The sequence below is a fragment of the Pleurodeles waltl genome, chromosome 1_1, assembly GCF_031143425.1.
Source record: "Pleurodeles waltl isolate 20211129_DDA chromosome 1_1, aPleWal1.hap1.20221129, whole genome shotgun sequence".
Lineage (NCBI taxonomy): Eukaryota > Metazoa > Chordata > Amphibia > Caudata > Salamandridae > Pleurodeles > Pleurodeles waltl.
Genome location: NC_090436.1, coordinates 493,338,052 through 493,358,850, shown reverse-complemented (window position 1 = coordinate 493,358,850; position 20,799 = coordinate 493,338,052).

The window sequence follows — 20,799 nt, the reverse complement described above, 5'->3', positions numbered from 1 at the left end:
ATGTATTGCAATAATTAGGATGATGAAACACAATAAAAGCAAAATTGTGACAAGGAGAGTGAAACACAAAAACAGTTCCACCACACTGTCACTAGGAGTGATATATGGTTCTCCTACCTAAGCTATGGTAGAGCACAGCATAATAAGCCTTAATCCACCCTTCAGGTTTTCACCCTGGGAAAGACATCATCCCTGTAGTCTAGAGAGACACTGTCTCCATGTAGGCCAGGGGTTCTGTAGTCTAAGCAAGCAGCTGTAGCGAGGAAATCAGCAATCAGCATGCAGTAGGGGTCATCTGGCTGGAATCTTTCCTAATGTGTATGGGACAAAGGAGTGTTTTTATAATAAAACAGTTGACATTTTAAGAAAGGGTCCCCACGTAGAACTATGTGTGTTTCTGTGAATGTTGGAGACAGCGTACCACTATTGCAAGCAACCCTATCAGACTGCAGCCTTGAAGAAAACAGAATGTGATATGAATGTCCTACTGCAAACGTAATGCTTTCCTAGGCGAAAGAACAATTAGATATAGAAAAATAAAACAACAACAGCAAATGTGGCTATTACTAGAAAAATAAAGCGATGCTGAATAAAATGTAGCTGGGCTAAAGTGCACAACGACAGTCGTAGTTTGCTAAAATAATGTGTCTACAATATGGCTAAAATAGCCATTCAACAGTCCTAGGTCACATAACCAGGTATAGTTGGCAGTTAGGCTTTGTTTACTCCTCTCAGACAGACACAAAAATAGAGATCCTAGGTGTGGGTGGATGGGCTTTTTACTGGCAGGATGGAGGGGCTGAAGCTGGGCACAGGCCCACCTGCAACTGCATAGGCTGTGCTGTGCCTTCACACTAATGAGTTGTCACCACTAGATTGTTCCTGCAGCCAGCTTGGAGCCAGGGAAGGGAGTCAGGAAACTTCAAGCACTTCAAAGGAAATTATCTAGGAATTTCTTCTAAATTAAAGAAGGCATCAGGTATATTAAGGGGACCCTCAAATCCACTCTCAAGTTCATCACTGGACTTGTGGAAGAAACAGAAGGGCTACTGTGCTGCTCTGCAAGAAGGACTGCCACTCTGTTGCCATGTTTTCCTACTGTCTGTGGCCCTGCTGCCATAGTGAAGGACCAAACCTGCATCTTGAACCCAGGAACTCCATAGTGACTCAAAGAGCTAGTTTTCTGGTCTTCTGATCAGGGCCTAAAGGACGGAACAGTCTCCAACCACCTTGAACCCAGCACCTGGACTCTGCCTACTTAAGGTCCTACTCTTAAAGTGGTGCAACCCTGGGCCTGGACACTTTGAAGTGGGCCTGAAGGTGCTCTGCCAAACCAACTATAGTCCTGCAGGCAGAACCGATGCACCCTGGTGCATCTCCTTGCAACTTTGCTTCAGTACTGTCACTGTCCAACTCATCCCCAGTGCAGGACTTCATATCACAGCCCGCAGTCTCTTCCGAACTACGGCTGCACAATGTGTCGTTGACACAGGCCTTCACATTGCGAACCTGTCATCAACAGCATCCTTGATGATGATGCAGGACTCCACATCGCAGCCCTACAACTTCCTTGAAACTGCCAGAAAGTGACGCATCTTCAACACAAGACTTTGCTTCGCAAGCCCCTTTTAGCAGCATCCTGATGACAGTACAAGAACTTGTATTGCAGACCTCGGAACCACTGGTGAGTGACACATCATTGAACACTGGATTTGCAACATCCCAGTCAACCAAAAACTCAGTTTCTAACAGGACACTAGCACAAGCTCCTAATCACTTGCTGTGGGACACTTGCAGCACAATTTTAGTCTTTGCACACATAGGGCCTGATTCTAACTTTGGAGGACGGTGTTAAACCGTCCCAAAAGTGGCGGATATACCACCTACCGTATTACGAGTCCATTATATCCTATGGAACTCGTAATACGGTAGGTGGTATATCCGCCACTTTTGGGAAGGTTTAACACCGTCCTCCAAAGTTAGAATCAGGCCCATAGTTTATTGCTTCAATGTTTTATACTTAATAGGTTTTAACTTTTTACATTTTGTATTTACTTCCTGGGACGTTATACCCACAGGAAGCAGATAGTTTCCATCTGTAAGAGCTAGCTACCTTTATAGGTGCCATTATTGTTGATGCTCTTGTCTTTCTCCCCTTAGAGAATAGACTATTTAAATTGCATGTTGATGCAACTGCGCAGTGGGCTCAGGCAGTGGGTGCGCGCAATGGGCGTGCGCAGTGGGAGCACCAAAGACACGCCCATCCGCGCCCATCTGTGCACTGTTTGAGCACAACTCCAGCCATGCTGTTTGTTGCTTCAGAAAATCTGATGACCGCCCTGAAGGTAGGATAACTTACACCAGAGAACAACTTTAGGTCCTAGATACGTGGCTGGTCCACAATAGAAGTGGCCAGAGTGAAGGGACTGTAGAAACCACTTGACCATCTGAGTCTGCTGAGTAGTCTTCCTTAAAATGTGACCTACTTATTGCTAGATCTTTAATGAAACACTCAGCTGAGCTCAAACTACTGATATCTAGCGAGAAACTTGATATTATTTTTATCAATGAAACGTGAACCTTGACCTTGGCCTTGCTTGCCCTACGGCAGTAGCTTCCTTCACAAGCTGCATATTAATAAAAGAAGGGGAGAAGGAAATATTTTTTTTAAAATGATGGGGGGTCTAGTGTCCCTAACGCTGAATGAAATCCCAGGACTATATAGATTGGGTTTTTCCATGAAGAGCAAGAATGGCTGTGTATTTTCAGGTATGCTATGTGATCTCCTCACTTATAACCTATAATTGAGATGACTGCAAATGTCGCATTGACCCGCTCTAACTTCTTTTTATTAGGATGTTGAGGAATTACCACCTTCCCCAACATAAAGAGAACTGTGCAGCTCCTGCAATGTTTTGGATCTCAAACAGATGGCCTCTGGCCCTACTCAGACCAGTGGCTATATCCTATATCTCATTTTCACCTCATAGAGGCTGATCCCTCTGCTGGATACCACCCCGCTTTGTTGGACTGACCATGCCTTGATAGCTTTTCTCCTCCATAACAGAGTTCTAAATCTTGCAAATAAAAGGGAAACTATTCAAACCATCAACAGGGCTTGGCATAAACAGGGTATCTCTTTTCGTAAGGAGCTATCCAATTTCTTTTTTTTGCTCAAGGCAAACCTGTAGGTGAAAATTGTGCAGAGATGGAAGCACAAATGAACTCCTTGACTCCGTGATCCCTTTACAAGTCAGGAGTAAGTGTATTTGCCTGTCGGCCCCATGGCATATATAATCCCTCCCTAAAACACCTAAACCTACCCTTTAAACAATCTGAGAGAAAAAGGCACAGTTTTCAAAAGGATGAAGATAAAGCCCTGCTAAAATCCTATTTACAAACATATAAGAAAGCAATTAATGCAGCTAAAGCAGACTACTATGCTTCAGCCATTTTAACTGCCCCTAACTACACTAAAAAAGGTATTATATATCATGCAGGATTAATCCAACCCAGCCAGTAAGGAAAGGACCTCAGCCGCGTCTCAGGAATTATGCAATTACCTCGCAATTTACTTTGAGGAAAAGATAAACAAAATCTTAGATGAGATTAAAGTCTCCCTTACATCAATGTGCGAATAAACATCCGGAATAATCTCCAACATAAATCTGATCAGTGCTCCTGCCTCTCCAATTCCTGCCAAATCACTAGTCTCCAACACTCAGTGGGCTAATTCGAGAAGTGTGGTGAAGTAATTTGAGGCCATCCGGGAAGATGGTTTCCTTTCCCTTGCTAAGTCCATGTCTCCTTTTGACCTGCTTCCCAACACAGTCTGGAAAGACCTGGCAGAAGAATCCTTCCTTTTACTGCGGCAGGTATGTAATCAAGCTCTGGAAACTGATATAGTTCCATTAACCTGGAAAAAAACTATTGTATCCCCTATTCTAAAAAAATCCCTTGTTAGATCCAGCCATTCTAGGTAACTACAGGCCAATCTCTTTGTTGCCTTTCTCGATTAAAATACTGCAATGGCACATCAGCAAAAACCTGTCACAGCACCCCAAGCACAAAGCCCTTCTTGAAGAGGATCAATTTGGTTTCTGCCTGGGACACAGCTCTCCTCAAGGCTTTGGATGAGCTTCATATGACAATAGATGACAGAAGATCAGCTATTCTGATTTTATCAAACCTCTCTGCCACCTTTGATACGGTAGACCATAACATTCTATCAGAAAGACTTTCTGCAGCAGACATAAACAGTGTTGCACTGAGTTCCCTGCAATCCTACCTGTCAGAACTTAGCCATTCTGTTGCTCTCTCTCCGTATCAATCTGCTTTAGAGACGTGAAACAAGGTGTTCCCCAGGGTTCAGCTCTGAGTCCTATCTTGTTCAATTTTTATATGAGACTCCTGGTTATCCTTATCAATGCTCACAACATCTGCGTAGTGGATTATGCAGATGATACACAACTAATTCTGGCACTGGACAGTGATCATCAAACTGAAACTGCAATCTTTCACAATTTCATGAAAGATATTGTCTACTGGCTTAATGCCAATGCTTAGAAATGTAACAGAGACTAAACTGAGATCCTATGTTGCTCAGCCAACAAAGCTCCTTTCAATCTGCCAACTAGGTTCTGGCCTCTACCAACTGAGGCCCAGCTTTCCCTCCTGAATTAGGGGTGACATTCGATAATAAGCTATCTCCTGAAACTCATGTTACTAAAGCCATCAAAACTTTTTTCTCACTGGTACTGGGTTTCCAGAAATACCTTCCCTTACTGCCCTCATCTGTCAAATCCATGGCTTTATGCAATGTAATCCTGAGTAGGCTAGATTGTTGCAATTCACTCCATTTTGGAGCCCCTGATTATCTATTGCATAGACTACAGCGAGTTCAGGTAGTAGCCGCCAACTGGCTCTGGACAGGACTAGGAGATCCTCCACCTCAGAGGCTTTAAGGGAGCTTTAATGGCTCCTGATTAGGCAGGTGAATGCTTTTAAAGCCCTTTGCATTGTGTTCAAGGCCTATCAGGATTGTGGCCCCATTTATTTCCAGAATAGATTCCGGAAATATGTACCAGGAAGATGTCTTTGCTAATCTTATTTGTGTTGCTGAGTTTAAGAAGACCCGATAGGGTGGTTGTGCCTTCTCTGTCAAGGCAGCCCAACTTTGGAATCAGCTCCCTGCTTTCATTAGACACCAATCTGATCTTCTTGGCCTCAGAAGGGCCTTGAAAACCTGGCTGTTCCCATAATGATACCTTCATGTTTGATAAGTAGTGGTAGGATGTCCGGTTGTTGATTTAAGCAACAGGATTCCTTTGAGGTGACAGATGCACACTGCAAATGTATAAAAATAAAATAACTAAACATAATTGGATTAGAAATAATGCAATCTAGCAGCAGGCCAGTTACAACTCAGTTGACCACTCTGTCTCCCTCCCACTCTCCCCCAGAGCTTAAACATAAGAATTTTCCATTGCGTAGATCATTTACCGTTAGCCAAACAGTTACCTTACCATTTTTTTCCCATGTTGATAAGGCATATTTTGCCTTATTAGTGAGGATCCATGAATGATACCATTATGATCCTTCAAGAATTCAGTGACCCAGTGAAGTGGTCTCTAGTATGCCTGCATTTCAGAATATTGTATCTAGTGTTTAAATAATTTTGCTTGTGGCCTACCTTATGTTAAAATGTTATCTCTATTTACAGTCATAAGATGCCTCTCATGGGTAGTACTCCTTCACTACCTACAAATCCAGGTCTGTAATTCTTAATAGTATTGGGCTGTGAGGTATCCATACACTTCCTCTGTAGTGAAACCTGGATCAAAATTATTATCTTCAATATGTCCCTTTGCACTTTATACCAGCCTTCAATGCATTTTCTCCCTTTACAGAGCAGGAGCGCAAAGACATCAGGCCAGTCCATGTGCAATTGGGCCCTGACCAAGGAGGGTGATTATATTCATAGTTTTAGATGCCAAAATGCCTTACTCTTGTTCCAAGGCTGCAGCAGGTCGCCTCCCTTCCCAATGCCAGATTGAGAGGCAGACAGGGATGGCCCCTCCACTACGGCAAAGGAGCATCGACCCACTGTTAATAAGGGAGCAGAAAACTAAAAATGATAATAAATTATTATAATTTATTTTTTCTGCTGTCTAGGGTAGGACCAGCATCCTCTGTGTCAGGAGAGAGGGAGTCCATCTGAGGCCAACCAAACTGACATGTGCACTTAGAACTCTTCATGTGAGCTGTTTTTCACAGCCAAGTGGAGACCAAGAGCCGGCTCCCACTCCCTCCCTGATCAGCATTTCAGTCAGCTAATGCCAATCCTGGCACTTCAGAGAAGCACCTGGAATGGGTGGGGAGGGAAGCACAGCAATCACCGAGGTTGTGGTAGCGGCAGAGGCAAGGTGGCAGGAGCTGCAGAGGTGGCCAAGCAGCAGCTAAGTTCAATTTTTTTTTATTATTTCCCCCCTGCCCCGTTCCACACACTGCCCCACCAGCCCTCCCTGGTAGCAGCCGTCACTGTAAGCAGATTGAAAGATAGCCGGTTCTCTAACCTCTTTCAATCCGGCATTGATTGATAAGGATGCTTTTGTAATGTAAAGTGTAATTGGGTGGCAGATGCTCGGCCAGTTTATTCACACAGTGCCATCTTCCTCAGACTTCAGGCTGTGCCACTGCTATGAGTTTGCTTCCCCAAAGGGCAAAGTGTTATGCAAAGAGCTATCCCCGTTGGGGCTCCAAAACATCCAAGGGACTCGCCAGGCGAACAGAGGAAGCCATGGTGTGGCTATCTTGGATTAAGACCAGTCTCTGTCTCTCCTGTTGCCACTTTTAAACTCACACAATCTGATAGACTGTAATTTAGCATTGAATATGAACATTGCAAATGTTAAGAGTGTCACATCTGTGCTTTTTGACTGAGAGGTGAAACTCATATCTGTCTGTAAACCGTTGTCTTCCCAGATAATTGTATGCAGAGACATAGAACTAGAAGGAGAGGCTGAAACTCCGCACTTTGTTAGATATTATATGCAGTTTTCCTACAAATCGTGAACTGTGATTGCGTCTGATTTACTTCCAGCTTGTTATCTAGGTATTAAGCTTGTAACTCATTTAGTTCTCTGCAAACCAACGTAAGTTTGGTCCACAATAACAATGTGATCGACAAATTGCAGGAGTTGTGACCGCTGATTCGAAATAAACTGGCCCTAGGTAGTGCTGAGTCATCTGTGTTGGGCCTGAATAATAGAGGAGCTAATATGCTCCTGCTAGTGTGCCTTGTCCTTAGTAAGTAAACTTACAAGTGGACGCGTATAGGTTGATTAATCTTTTGGATCGCATAGGGTATCCTAGCCAAGTATAGTGAGTTAAGGACATCTACAACAAATCAATCCAATCAACTATAATTACCATGAACCAATCCAATCTGAAAAACCACCATCACTCATATGGAAGTTAGTTTGTTTTATTCCCTATTAGTTACAATTCTAATCATAAACCTTTATTTAGCAATATCATGATTTCCAAACTTTATTAGCAACATAAGCAATTAATTCTCAGCACTTTATTAATATGCAACCAATCATGAAACAAAGTATAGCAATTCATGAGCAACCGAATAATTCAGCAATATAAGTCAGTCAGTTTAAGTCACCCTAAGTCGCCCTTATCAGCCTACCTATCTCCAGTTAGCATCAGCATGTGGGTCTTCATGCAAAAACAATTTAGTCAAAACCATTAATTTGGAAAAATCTAACTAGAAAAGAAAAACACTTCAAAACAGCGCAGTTGATGTCTAGAAAGAAAAAGCATTCATTAGTCAGTCAGGTTATAGCTACCTATCCAAGATAGATCAGCAACGAGTCAGTCTTTGTCTCCAGGTCATCAGTCATCAATAAGACTAGGGCTCACAGAAAGCAAGCCCATGTTTCAGCACTTCGGACAGCGTCTCCTGACGTCATCAACTTTCACCTCTCCGTTCTGATTTTTCCCTTTTTTATTATGGTCTCTCAGTCCGTCCCACAATTTGCCAATTGGTCAACCTTATCAGGGGTTATGACTCTAACCTATAATTTTTGTTTACCATTTGTCTACGTTATTTTGAGAGTCAAGTTCCATTTATATGGTTGGTCCTCTTGTCGATGAGTACATCATCCGGTTCTTTGGGTAACGAAATTGTTTCTCCCAACTCTTAGTCTGTAGCTCCATTGTTCAAGTCCTGGGAAAGTACATTTAGCCTACTCTACACATAATTGTATCAATTTGTTCTGATCGTCTCCTGTCCGCTGGTGAGTTTGCAGAATTTTCTAGCAGTGTTTCATGGTGAACTCTGTACGGTTCAAGGTCTCTTTTCTCCAGTTCCAGTCTGCGGCAGCTCATCGCATCTCCACGTTTAAGCAAGCAAGGCCCAGTGCCGACTAGGCCTCTGGTATAGCTAATTTAAGAATATGAAGCATCATTACATAAATGTATATCTCTCATTATAACACATTAATACAATTAACAAACATTCACATTATTTAGTACTGTTAACACAGATGGTGACCACTCCCCGTGGCCACATTTTGCACAATACACGTTATTTTCAATTACTGTTAATCAAATGTCAAATTTTCTCATTAGTTCATTAGCATATTCTCATATTAGCATGTCTGCTGCAACACTCCCCTGTTTAAACCTTCTATTTGTGTTTAGTCATTTTGAGATGGTAAAACTAATCAAAACTTTAATTCTCACCAGGTAAATAAGTCCAGGGTAGTTATGGCCCTCAACAAGGGAGCAGGGAGACTCCAATTTGCTATTTTTTTCACAAAACGTTATGATCAATTCGGTTGAGACAGCAACATAGTTGGTGAAACAACTAAGATAGTGCCGCCTTTCTGGCTCGTTGAAGAAGTAGGATAACATATGTGTATTATAAATTTCACTTGAAGTTATTTCTATATTTTTCGGCATTCTGAAAATGCGACCTAATTACACTGTTTCGTGGGTTGATGCCTCTAGACCTAAGTATTAGGATTCCAAAGCTTGACAATAAAGAACAAAAGCTTATTAGGCATTTAAACATGCTCCTTGTACGTCAATGGTCAGTTAACAACAACATTTTTTAATTCATGTCAAATAATTAACCATTGTAATGTAAACAGTTTTATGGTTATAGGGTTTGCCTGCTGGAAACAGTTTTTAGGTCTCTCCTGCAGACAGAGCATACACACTGTCATTTGGAGATGATCAATTGTATGTTAAAAACAAACCTCTAAAAGTGGCTCTAGTAGTCAATTCTGGTTATTTCAAACCAAAACATTGAAAAGCCAAATAGTAAAACCATAGTGTTGTGGCTGCTGTATAGCACAGTTGAAAGTAAAAAAAAAAAAAATGTTATAAAGTGGCCAGCGTTGACCTTGTCATACCAATTCTTTTTAGGGTCGAGCGCAAGCGCTTTGGCCCCTATTGTAATCTCCCTGTGTGCTTCTAACCATGCCTATGTCACGCCCATCAGTTTCATTGGTTCGTGGGCTTGCCTTTTAAAATTTGCTCAATTTCATTTGTGAAAGACATGCATACGTCATGCCTTTTCCAGTGTTTAGCCCTCCTCGACAGCACTGGTAAACTACTGAAAACATACGAGGCTCGATGTTTTCCACATGGCTTCTGGACTACTTTTTATTTCCTACACAGCGCGATCTCGCTGGGCAGTAATCGAGCAATTTGAATGACATTGACCCTGTTACATAGATAATTGCATAACTGCTGATACGTTTGACTGCGAGCAAAGATCTGTTTCCTTTTGTGTGCTCCTGCACGCTAAAGCTCATTGCGTGGCACTTTAAATTGGCTCACTCATTTAAAACTGTGTTACTTTTCATTTTCAATTTATGTGGCAAGAGAAGTCCGGTTAGGACTTTACAACGCTAGTAGCTCTAAGTCAAACAAATGCAAGACCCATTGCATTGCAAATGCTTGTTTACTTTCAGCCAGTGCACAGCAGGTGCGCTGCTGTACAATATGGCTAAAAAATACGTTGACACAGCCAATAGATCTCGCATAGGAGAGACCTATTGACTTTGCCAATGCTTGTTTTGTAATGTTACTAGAATACACACTGGAAACGGAAGGTCGTCCCTTGCTTGTCGTAGGACACCATTTCCTCTGGGTCAATAGAAATATGAAGCCGATCAAAGGGTCCCTTCATAGATGATGATGATGGTTGAGACTGTCACCTCCTCATAAGCAGAGCTACTGGCAAATGGACAGGGCTTCCGCTAAACAAGCAATCCAGCCTACGTGTTCAGCTTTCTGATATATGTTGCAGATATCAAACACAAATATTGCATATTCTTCCACAGTTAATTGCAAACTAAGCACACCTTCATGCAATGAAAAAGAATGAATCCGGGTTTAAAAGGAGGCATTTATAGAGAGTTGCTATGCTTAATGGCCCCAAATCATGAAGTAAACAACCAGCCCTATTCGCTATACAACGTTGAACAGTATATAAATCCGTGCAACCCAATTGAAAACAAAAAAACTTCTGTTCTACTGAAAAATCACTTGTCTAACTATTTTATAGGCCTGGTTTACTAATGAAATAGGATTCATTTCATATAATTAGGATGGAACTTGTCAGAGCTGTAAATATTCATACATACAGCTTTCATGTGCATTGTCATGCAGTTCACAACATCCTCATTATGCTTAATCATAACCTTGATTTGATCTACAACTGCATGTCCCTAATTGTGCATTTCATACTCACACACCTAAATTGCAGCTGGAAGTTCAATTTAGATTACGAATAAAGACAGTAAAAACTAAAGCGTTTATCGGTAATAAAAAAGTACGTGTAAAATGCATTCCCCCGACACAGCCTTTCTCTGTGCTGTCTGTAAAGGACTGGAGCTTGAAAGACTGCCCTGTCACCGAGGAAGGCAGCTGTCTCCTCATTAGGCCAGCACGTAGGAAGTGAAAAGGAAGATGCCCAAAGGGTCATGTTCTTTGTGATTGGACACTGACAATTGGATAGGATAAAGAATAATATCCACAAGAAAGACAACCCCTAGGCTGCTTAAAAAGAGCCCCAGTAATTATGCTGGAGGTGACAATTCCGGCACCTCTCGTATTATTTCCGTTATCAAGCAGGGTTATGGACTGTGATTTCCAGAAGGAGATCCATATATAGTAATGGTTCACTCATCACGCACATGTATGTTTTTAAAAAGCGTGTGCATTTACTGCATCACCGTCAGAAAACAAGAGAGCTGGTCTGTCACCAGAAGCCCGGGCACATATGTACTGTTTACAAACGTAATACACAAACCAGTCTTGAGGGATACTATAGACTATTGGTGCAAGAGAGCCAGTTTTAGGGTCGATTACGCAAAGCGCTCTGTACCTGGTGTAATCTCTCTGTTGGCTTTTAACCACGCCCATGTCACGCTGATCAGTTTGGTTGGTTTGTGGGCTTGCCTTTTAAAATTTACTTGATTTAATTAGTAAAAGGCATGCATACCTCATGCCTTTTCTGGTGTTTAGCCCACCTCGAGTGCACTGGCCAACTACTGAAAAAATACGAGGCTTCATGTTTTCAGTATGGTTTCTGGTCTACTTTTTCTCTTTCTTTTTTAAGCAGCACGATCTCGCTGGGCAGTAGTCAAGCACTTCGCATGACATTGACCCTGCTACATGGATAGTTGCACTTTTCTGGATACATAGATAATTGCACTTTTGCTGGTAACATGGATGATTGCACTTTTGCCGATACGTTTCACTGCAAGCAAACTTCTTTTTCCTTTTTGTGTGTCTACTTTGTGCTCATGGCGGCCGTCGCCTCAATTATGTGAAGCTGTTTTACTTTCCATTTTCATGAGGCAAGAAAAGTCCAGTTACAAGTTTACAACGCTAATATCTTTAACTCGAGCAAACATAAGACCTATTGCATTGGAAATGCTTGTTTCTCTGGCAGACACAAAAACAGATTCAGGGCCAGACTTACTAACATTTGAAACATCACAGTGCAGCAAGAAAACTTGCTGGAGTGTGCTCCAACAAACTGAGAGCACTGGAATGTGCCATATTTACCAGAATATGGCACATTCTTGTTCTCTCTCAGCACTGGCAGACTATGTGCAGCCTATCGTCAATGCAGCACCCTTGTGCCATGTTGCAAGAGCACCTGTGTTACAGGCAGGATTGTTTTTGTGCATGAAGGGGTACCTTCCTGCACAAAAACAATCCTGAGAGGCATTTTCCTATTTCTATGCATGCTGCAGATTGCAGAACACGTAGAAAGAGGGAATAATGAAGAGAAATAAATATATTTCTCCTTGATTCGCCTGGGTTGGGAAGGCGTAGCATTTAGATGCAGTCCCATGTTTACTATCCTTAGTAGATCTGGTAATGTGCCAATATCCATGGGTTTATGAGTGGGAATGCCCACATTGCACAAATTGGACGAATTCCCAACGCAGAATGGCACAAGGCAAAGATTTAGCTGCCTTGCACTACTCTGGATTTACTAAGCCACCCAGAGCCACACAAGGTAGCTTTGCATGGCTTAGTGAGAATCATGTAAGACCTTGTGTTGCCTTCATTAGCCTTGAGTGATAAAATGTGTAGGAAGTTGGCTCTGTATGTACTATTTCAAAGTAAGAAATTGCATGCACAGAGTCCAAGGGTTCCCCTTAGAGGTAAGATAGTGGCAAAAAGAGATAATTCTAATGCTCTATTTTGTGGTAGTGTGGTCGAGCAGTAGGCTTATCAGAGGGTAGTGTTAAGCATTTGTTGTACACACACAGGCAATAAATGAGGAACACACACTCAAAGACAATTCCAGGCCAATAGGTTTTTTTATATAGAAAAATATATTTTCTTAGTTTATTTTAAGAACCACAGGTTCAAGATTTACAAACAATACTTTAAATGAAAGGTACTTCACTTAGGAACTTTAGGAACTTTGAATTAGCAAAATAGCATATACAGTTTTCACACAAATGGCATATAGCTATTTTAAAACTAGACACTGCAATTTTCAACAGTTCCTGGGGGAGGTAAGTGTTTGTTAGATTTGCAGGTAATTAAACCACCTACGGGGTTCAAAGTTGGGTCCAAGGTAGCCCACCGTTGGGGGTTCAGAGCAACCCCAAAGTTACCACACCAGCAGCTCAGGGCCGGTCAGGTGCAGAGGTCAAAGTGGTGCCCAAAATGCATAGGCTTCAATGGAGAAGGGGGTGCCCCGGTTCCAGTCTGCCAGCAGGTAAGTACCCGCGTCTTCAGAGGGCAGACCAGGGGGGTTTTGTAGGGCACCGGGGGGGACACAAGTCAGCACAAAAAGTACACCCTCAGCGGCACGGGGGCGGCCGGGTGCAGTGCACAAACAGGCGTCGGGTTCGCAATATGTTTCAATGGGAGACCAAGGGGTCTCTTCAGCGATGCAGGCAGGCAAGGGGGGGGCTCCTCGGGGTAGCCACCACCTGGGCAAGGAAGAGGGCCACCTGGGGGGCGCTCCTGCACTGGAGGTCGGATCCTTCAGGTCCTGGGGGCTGCGGGTGCAGTGTATTTACCAGGCGTCGGGTCTTTGAAGCAGGCAGTCGCGGTCAGGGGGGAGCCTCGGGATTCCCTTTGCAGGCGTCACTGTGGGGGCTCAGAGGTGTCAACTCTGGCTACTCACGGTCTCGTAGTCGCCGGGGAGTCCTCCCTGTGGTGTTTGTTCTCCACAAGTCGAGCCGGGGGCGTCGGGTGCAGAGTGCAAAGTCTCACGCTTCCGGCAGGAAACGTGTGTTGTTTCAAAGTTGCTTCTTTGTTGCAAAGTTGCAGTCTTTGTGGAACAGAGCCGCTGTCCTCTGGAGTTCTTGGTCCTTCTAGATGCAGGGTAGTCCTCTGAGGCTTCAGAGCTCGCTCGACCCTGTGGAACGCGTCGCTGGAGCAGTGTCTTTAGAAGTGGGGAGACAGGCCGGTAGAGCTGGGGCCAAAGCAGTTGGAGTCTCCGTCTTCTCTGCAGGTTTTCAGCTCAGCAGTCCTTCTTCTTCTTAGGTTGCAGGAATCTAGTTTCCTAGGTTCTGGGGAGCCCCTAAATACTGAATTTAGGGGTGTGTTTAGGTCGGGGAGGGCAGTAGCCAATGGCTACTGTCCTTGAGGGTGGCTACACACTCTTTGTGCCTCCTCCCTGAGGGGAGGGGGGCACATCCCTATTTCTATTGGGGGAATCCTCCAAAATCAAGATGGAGGATTTCTAAAGGCAGGGGTCACCTCAGCTCAGGACACCTTAGGGGCTGTCCTGACTGGTGGGTGACTCCTCCTTGTTTTTCTCACTATCTCCTCCGGCCTTGCCGCCAAAAGTGGGGCCGTGGCCGGAGGGGGCGGGCAACTCCACTAGCTGGAGTGGCCTGGGGTGCTATAACAAAGGGGGTGAGTCTTTGAGGCTCACCGCCAGGTGTTACAGTTCCTGCAGGGAGAGGAGAGAAGCACCTCCACCCAGTACAGGCTTTGTTACCAGCCACAGAGTGACAAATGCACTCTCCCCATGTGGCCAGCAACATGTCTGGTGTGTGGCAGGCTGCAAAAACTAGTCGCCTACACTGGTAGTCGGTTAAGTTTTCAGGGGGCACCTCTAAGGTGCCCTCTGGGGTGTATGTTACAATAAAATGTACACTGGCATCAGTGTGCATTTATTGTGCTGAGAAGTTTGATACCAAACTTCACAGTTTTCAGTGTAGCCATTATGGTGCTGTGGAGTTCGTGCATGACAGACTCCCAGACCATATACTCTTATGGCTACCCTGCACTTATAATGCCTAAGGTTTTGCTTAGACACTGTAGGGGCATAGTGCTCATGCACTCATGCCCTCACCTATGGTATAGTGTACCCTGCCTTAGGGCTGTAAGGCCTGCTAGAGGGTTGACTTATCTATACCTATAGGCAGTGTGAGGTTGGCATGGCACCCTGAGGGGAGTGCCATGTCGACGTAGTCATTTTATCCCCACTAGCACACACAAGCTGGCAAGCAGTGTGTCTGTGCTGAGTGAGGGGTTCCCAGGGTGGCATAAGACATGCTGCAGCCCTTAGAGACATACCCTGGCATCAGGGCCCTTGGTACCAGGGGTACCAGTTACAAGGGACTTACCTGGATGCCAGGGTGTGCCAATTGTGGAAACAAAAGTACAGGTTAGGGAAAGAACACTGGTGCTGGGGCCTGGTTAGCAGGCCTCAGCACACTTTCAAATCATAACTTAGCCTCAGCAAAGGCAAAAAGTCAGGGGGCTAACCATGCCAAGGAGGCATTTCCTTACACAACCCCCCCCCCCACACGAAAGAGGATGAGACTAACCTTTCCCAAGAGAGTCTTCATTTTCTAAGTGGAAGAACCTGGAAAGGCCATCTGCATTGGCATGGGCAGTCCCAGGTCTGTGTTCCACTATAAAGTCCATTCCCTGTAGGGAGATGGACCACCTCAATAGTTTTGGATTTTCACCTTTCATTTGCATTCGCCATCTGAGAGGTCTGTGGTCAGTCTGAACTACAAAGTGAGTACCAAAGAGGTATGGTCTCAGCTTCTTCAGGGACCAAACCACAGCAAAGGCCTCCCTCTCAATGGCACTCCAATGCTGCTCTCTGGGGAGTAACCTCCTGCTAATGAAAGCAACAGGCTGGTCAAGGCTATCATCATTTGTTTGGGACAAAACTGCCCCTATCCCATGTTCAGAGGCATCAGTCTGCACAATGAACTGCTTGGAGTAATCTGGAGCTTTGAGAACTGGTGCTGTGCACATTACTTGTTTCAGGGTGACAAAGGCCTGTTGGCATTCTACAGTCCAGTTTACCTTCTTGGGCATTTTCTTAGAGGTAAGTTCTGTGAGGGCTGTCACTATAGATCCATATCCCTTCACAAACCTCCTTTAGTACCCAGTCAAGCCAAGGAATGCCCTGACTTGAGTCTGGGTTTTTGGAGCTGCCCAGTCCAGAATAGTCTGGATCATAGGCTGGAGTGGCTGAACTTGGCCTCCACCTACAAGGTGTCCCAAGTAAACCACAGTTCCCTGCCCTATCTGGCATTTGGATGCCTTGATAGAGAGGCCTGCTGGTTGCAGAGCCTTCAAAACCTTCTTCAGGTGGACCAGGTGATCCGGCCATCTGGAGCTAAAGACAGCAACATCGTCAAGATAAGCTGCACTAAAGGACTCCAAGCCAGCAAGGACTTGATTCACCAACCTTTGGAAGGTGGCAGGGAAATTCTTTAAACCAAAGGGCATAACAGTAAACTGATAATGCCCATCAGGTGTGGAGAATGCTGTCTTTTCTTTTGCTCCTGCTGCCATTTTGATTTGCCAGTACCCTGCTGTCAAGTCAAAGGTACTTAAGTATTTGGCAGCACCTAGTTTGTCTATCAATTCATCTGCCCTTGGAATGGGATGGGCATCTGTCTTGGTGACAGAATTAAGTCCTCTGTAGTCCACACAAAACCTCATCTCTCTCTTTCCATCTTTGGTGTGAGGTTTGGGGACTAAGACCACTGGGCTAGCCCAGGGGCTGTCAGAGTGCTCAATGTCTCCCAATTCCAGCATCTTGTGGACTTCCACCTTGATGCTTTCCTTAACTTGGTCAGACTGTCTGAAAATTGTGTTTTTGACAGGAATGTTGTCTCTTGTGTCCACATCATGGATACACAGGTGTGTCTGACCAGGGGTTAGGGAAAAGAGCTCAGCAAACTGTTGCAGGACCTTCCTACAGTCAGATTGCTGTTGGCCAGAGAGGGTGTCTGAATAGATCACTCCATCAACTGAGCCATCTTTTGGGTCTGTGGAGAGGAGATCAGGGAGAGGTTCACTCTCAGCTTCCAGGTCCTCATTTGTTACCATCAACAGATTCACATCTGCCCTGTCATGGAAGAGTTTGAGGCGGTTCACATGGATCACCCTTTTGGGGGTCCTGCTAGTGCCTAGGTCTACCAGGTAGGTGACCTGACTCTTCTTTTCTAGCACTGGGTAAGGGCCACTCCATCTGTCCTGAAGTGCCCTGGGAGCCACAGGCTCCAGAACCCAGACTTTCTGCCCTGGCTGAAACTCAACCATAGCAGCCTTCTGGTCATACCAAAACTTCTGGAGTTGTTGGCTGGCCTCAAGGTTTTTACTTGCCTTTTCCATGTACTCTGCCATCCTTGAACGTAGGCCTAGTACATAGTCCACTTTATCTTGTTTAGGCTCATGAAGAGGTCTCTCCCAGCCTTCTTTTACAGGAGCTAGTGGTCCCCTTACAGGATGGCAAAACAGAAGTTCAAAGGGGGAAAACCCTACTCCCTTCTGAGGCACCTCTCTGTAGGCGAAAAGCAGACATGGCAAGAGGACATCCCATCTCCTTTTGAGTTTTTCAGGGAGCCCCATGATCATGCCTTTCAATGTCTTGTTAAATCTTTCAACGAGACCATTGGTTTGTGGATGGTATGGTGTGGTGAATTTGTAAGTCACCCCACACTCATTCCACATATGCTTCAGGTATGCTGACATGAAGTTGGTACCTCTGTCAGACACCACCTCCTTAGGAAATCCCACTCTGGTAAAAATACCAATGAGTGCTTTGGCTACTGCAGGGGCAGTAGTCGACCAAAGGGGAATTGCTTCAGGGTATCTAGTAGCAGGATCCACTACCACTAGTATGTATTGGTTCCCTGAGGCTGTGGGAGGTTCAAGTGGACCCACTATGTTCACACCCACTCTTTCAAAGGGGACCCCCACCACAGGAAGTGGAATGAGGGGGGCCTTTGGGTGTCCACCTGTCTTACCACTGGCTTGACAGGTGGCACAGGAGACACAAAACTCCTTGACCTTCTGGGACATGTTGGGCCAATAGAAGTGGTTGACTAATCTCTCCCACGTCTTGGTCTGTCCCAAATGCCCAGCAAGAGGAATATCATGAGCTAAGGTCAGAATGAACTTCCTAAAATCCTGAGGCACTACCACTCTCCTAGTGGCACCAGTTTTGGGATCTCTTGCCTCAGTGTAAAGGAGTCCATCTTCCCAATAGACTCTATGTGTTCCAGTGATTTTTCCTTTGGTCTCTTCAGCTTGCTGCCTATGGCCTCCAAGAGAGGGACAGGTTTCTTGCCCCTTACACAACTGTTCCCTTGAGGGTCCCCCTGGGCCTAGGAGCTCAACCTGATAAGGTTCTAACTCCAGGGGCTCAGTTCCCTCAGAAGGCAGAACTTTTTCCTGAGAAGAGAGGTTCTCTTTTTCTTGTTGTGTTGAAACTGGTTCCCCAGTTTTCTTTCCTTTTCTCTTGGAGGGTTGGGCCCTTTTTCCAGGCTCCAACACCACTTTTTCACCCTGAGCCTTGCACTGTGCCCTTGTCTTGACACACACCAGTTCAGGGATACCCAGCATGGCTGCATGGGTCTTTAGTTCTACTTCAGCCCATGTTGAGGACTCCAGGTCATTTCCAAGCAAACAGTCTACAGGGATATTTGAGGAGACCACCACCTGTTTCAGGCCATTGACCCCTCCCCACTCTAAAGTTACCATAGCCATGGAATGTACTTTAGTCTGATTGTCAGCGTTGGTGACTGGATACGTTTGTCCAGCCAGGTATTGACCAGGGGAAACCAGTTTCTCTGTCACCATGGTGACACTGGCACCTGTATCCCTCAGGCCTTCTACACTTGTCCCATTAATTAAGAGCTGCTGCGTGTATTTTTGCATGTTAGGGGGCCAGGCAGCCAGTGTGGCTAAATCCACCCCACCCTCAGAGACTAATGTAGCTTCAGTGTGAACCCTGATTTGCTCTGGGCACACTGTTGATTCTACTTGGAGACTGGCCATTCCAGTGTTAGCTGGAGTAGAGTTAGAAGTGGAACCTTTCTTGGGACAGGCCTTGTCTCCAGTTTAGTGTCCTTGCTGATTACAGCTACGACACCAGGCCTTTCTGTGATCAAAGTTTTTACCCTTGTACCCAAAATTGGATTGTGAAGAGGCTCTGGGCCCACCCTCCTGAGCAGGTTTTTGGGGCCCTATAGAAGATTCTTTTCTATTTTTCCCTTTGGATATCTCAACACTCTTCCCCTGGGGAGTCTTTGTGACCCCTTTCTTTTGGTCACCCCCTGTGGAAGTCTTGGTCACCCTAGTCTTGACCCAATGGTCCGCCTTCTTTCCCAATTCTTGGGGAGAAATTGGTCCTAGGTCTATCAGATGCTGATGCAGTTTATCATTGAAACAATTACTTAACAGGTGTTCTTTCACAAATAAATTGTACAGCCCATCATAATCATTTACACCACTGCCTTGAATCCAACCATCCAGTGTTTTCACTGAGTAGTCAACAAAATCAACCCAAGTCTGGCTCGAGGATTTTTGAGCCCCCCTGAACCTAATTCTATACTCCTCAGTGGAGAATCCAAAGCCCTCAATCAGGGTAGCCTTCATGAGGTCATAGGATTCTGCATCTTTTCCAGAGAGTATGAGGAGTCTATCCCTACACTTTCCAGTGAACATTTCCCAAAGGAGAGCACCCCAGTGAGATCTGTTTACTTTTCTGGTTGCACAAGCCCTCTCAAAAGCTGTGAACCATTTGGTGATGTCATCACCATCTTCATATTTAGTTACAATCCCTTTTGGGATTTTCAACATGTCAGGAGAATCTCTGACCCTATTTATGTTGCTGCCACCATGGATGGGACCAATATCCATCTCTTGTCTTTCCCTTTCTATGGCTAGGAGCTGTCTCTCTAAAGCCAATCTTTTGACCATCCTGGCTAACAGTAGGTCATCTTCACAGAGGCTATCCTCAGTGATTCCAGAGGTGCTGGACTCTCCTGTGAGAGAAGCAGCATCTCTGACTATCACATTTGGAGTCAGGGTTTGAGGAGCCCTGGCCTCCCTAACTAGGACTGGAGGTGGTAATTCCTCCACTTCACTAGCTTCCCCCTCTGGGAGGTCATCCTCAGAGGGGTTGTTCTTGGCAAACTCTGCCAAAAGCTCCTGGAGCTGTACTTTGGTAGGGTATGAACCAGTTCTAATCTTTTTTGTTTTGCAGAGACACCTTAACTCTGACATCATAAGATGCAGGTAAGGGGTGATGTCGAGTTCCATCACATTCTCTTCTGCATTAGACATTATGGGGGTCATTACAACCCTGGCGGACGGTGTTAAAGGTGCGGTAATACCGCAAACAGGCCGGCGGACAAAAAAAGGGAATCATGACCCTGGCGGAAACCGCCAACAAAGACAGCCACTTTAACACACCGCCTGCCACGGCGGTACAGACAAGCAGCGCGGCGGTCACCGCCAACAGACAGGCGGAAGACAATGTACCGCCCATAGTATCACAACCCGCCAATCCGCCACCTTTTCTGGGGCGGATTCACCGTGGATAAAAACATGGCAGAAACAGTTTCTGCAATGGGAAAACGCTCACCTGAATACATCCCACGAGGAAGGAGGACTCCATGGATCCAGAATTACAAATCCTACCTGCCCTTGTATTCCTACTCATCTACGAAGAGCAACGCCGGCGCCGGCGAATACAATGTTGAGTACTGCACCTACGACATAGGGGAGGGGGGAGGCAAAAGTTAGGGGGACACACACGCAACACCCCCACTCCCACCCCCACCCTCGCATATTACAACACACACACCAATACATTTACAAAAATCACAGTAACAACCCACAATCCCCCCGGAAGAATGCAAAGACAAAACGAAATCAGTTCAAACATTGTAATGTTTCAATATACATGTCTCGAAAATATACAGATATATAATAAAATCATTAAAAAGTATATACATTACGAGAAGT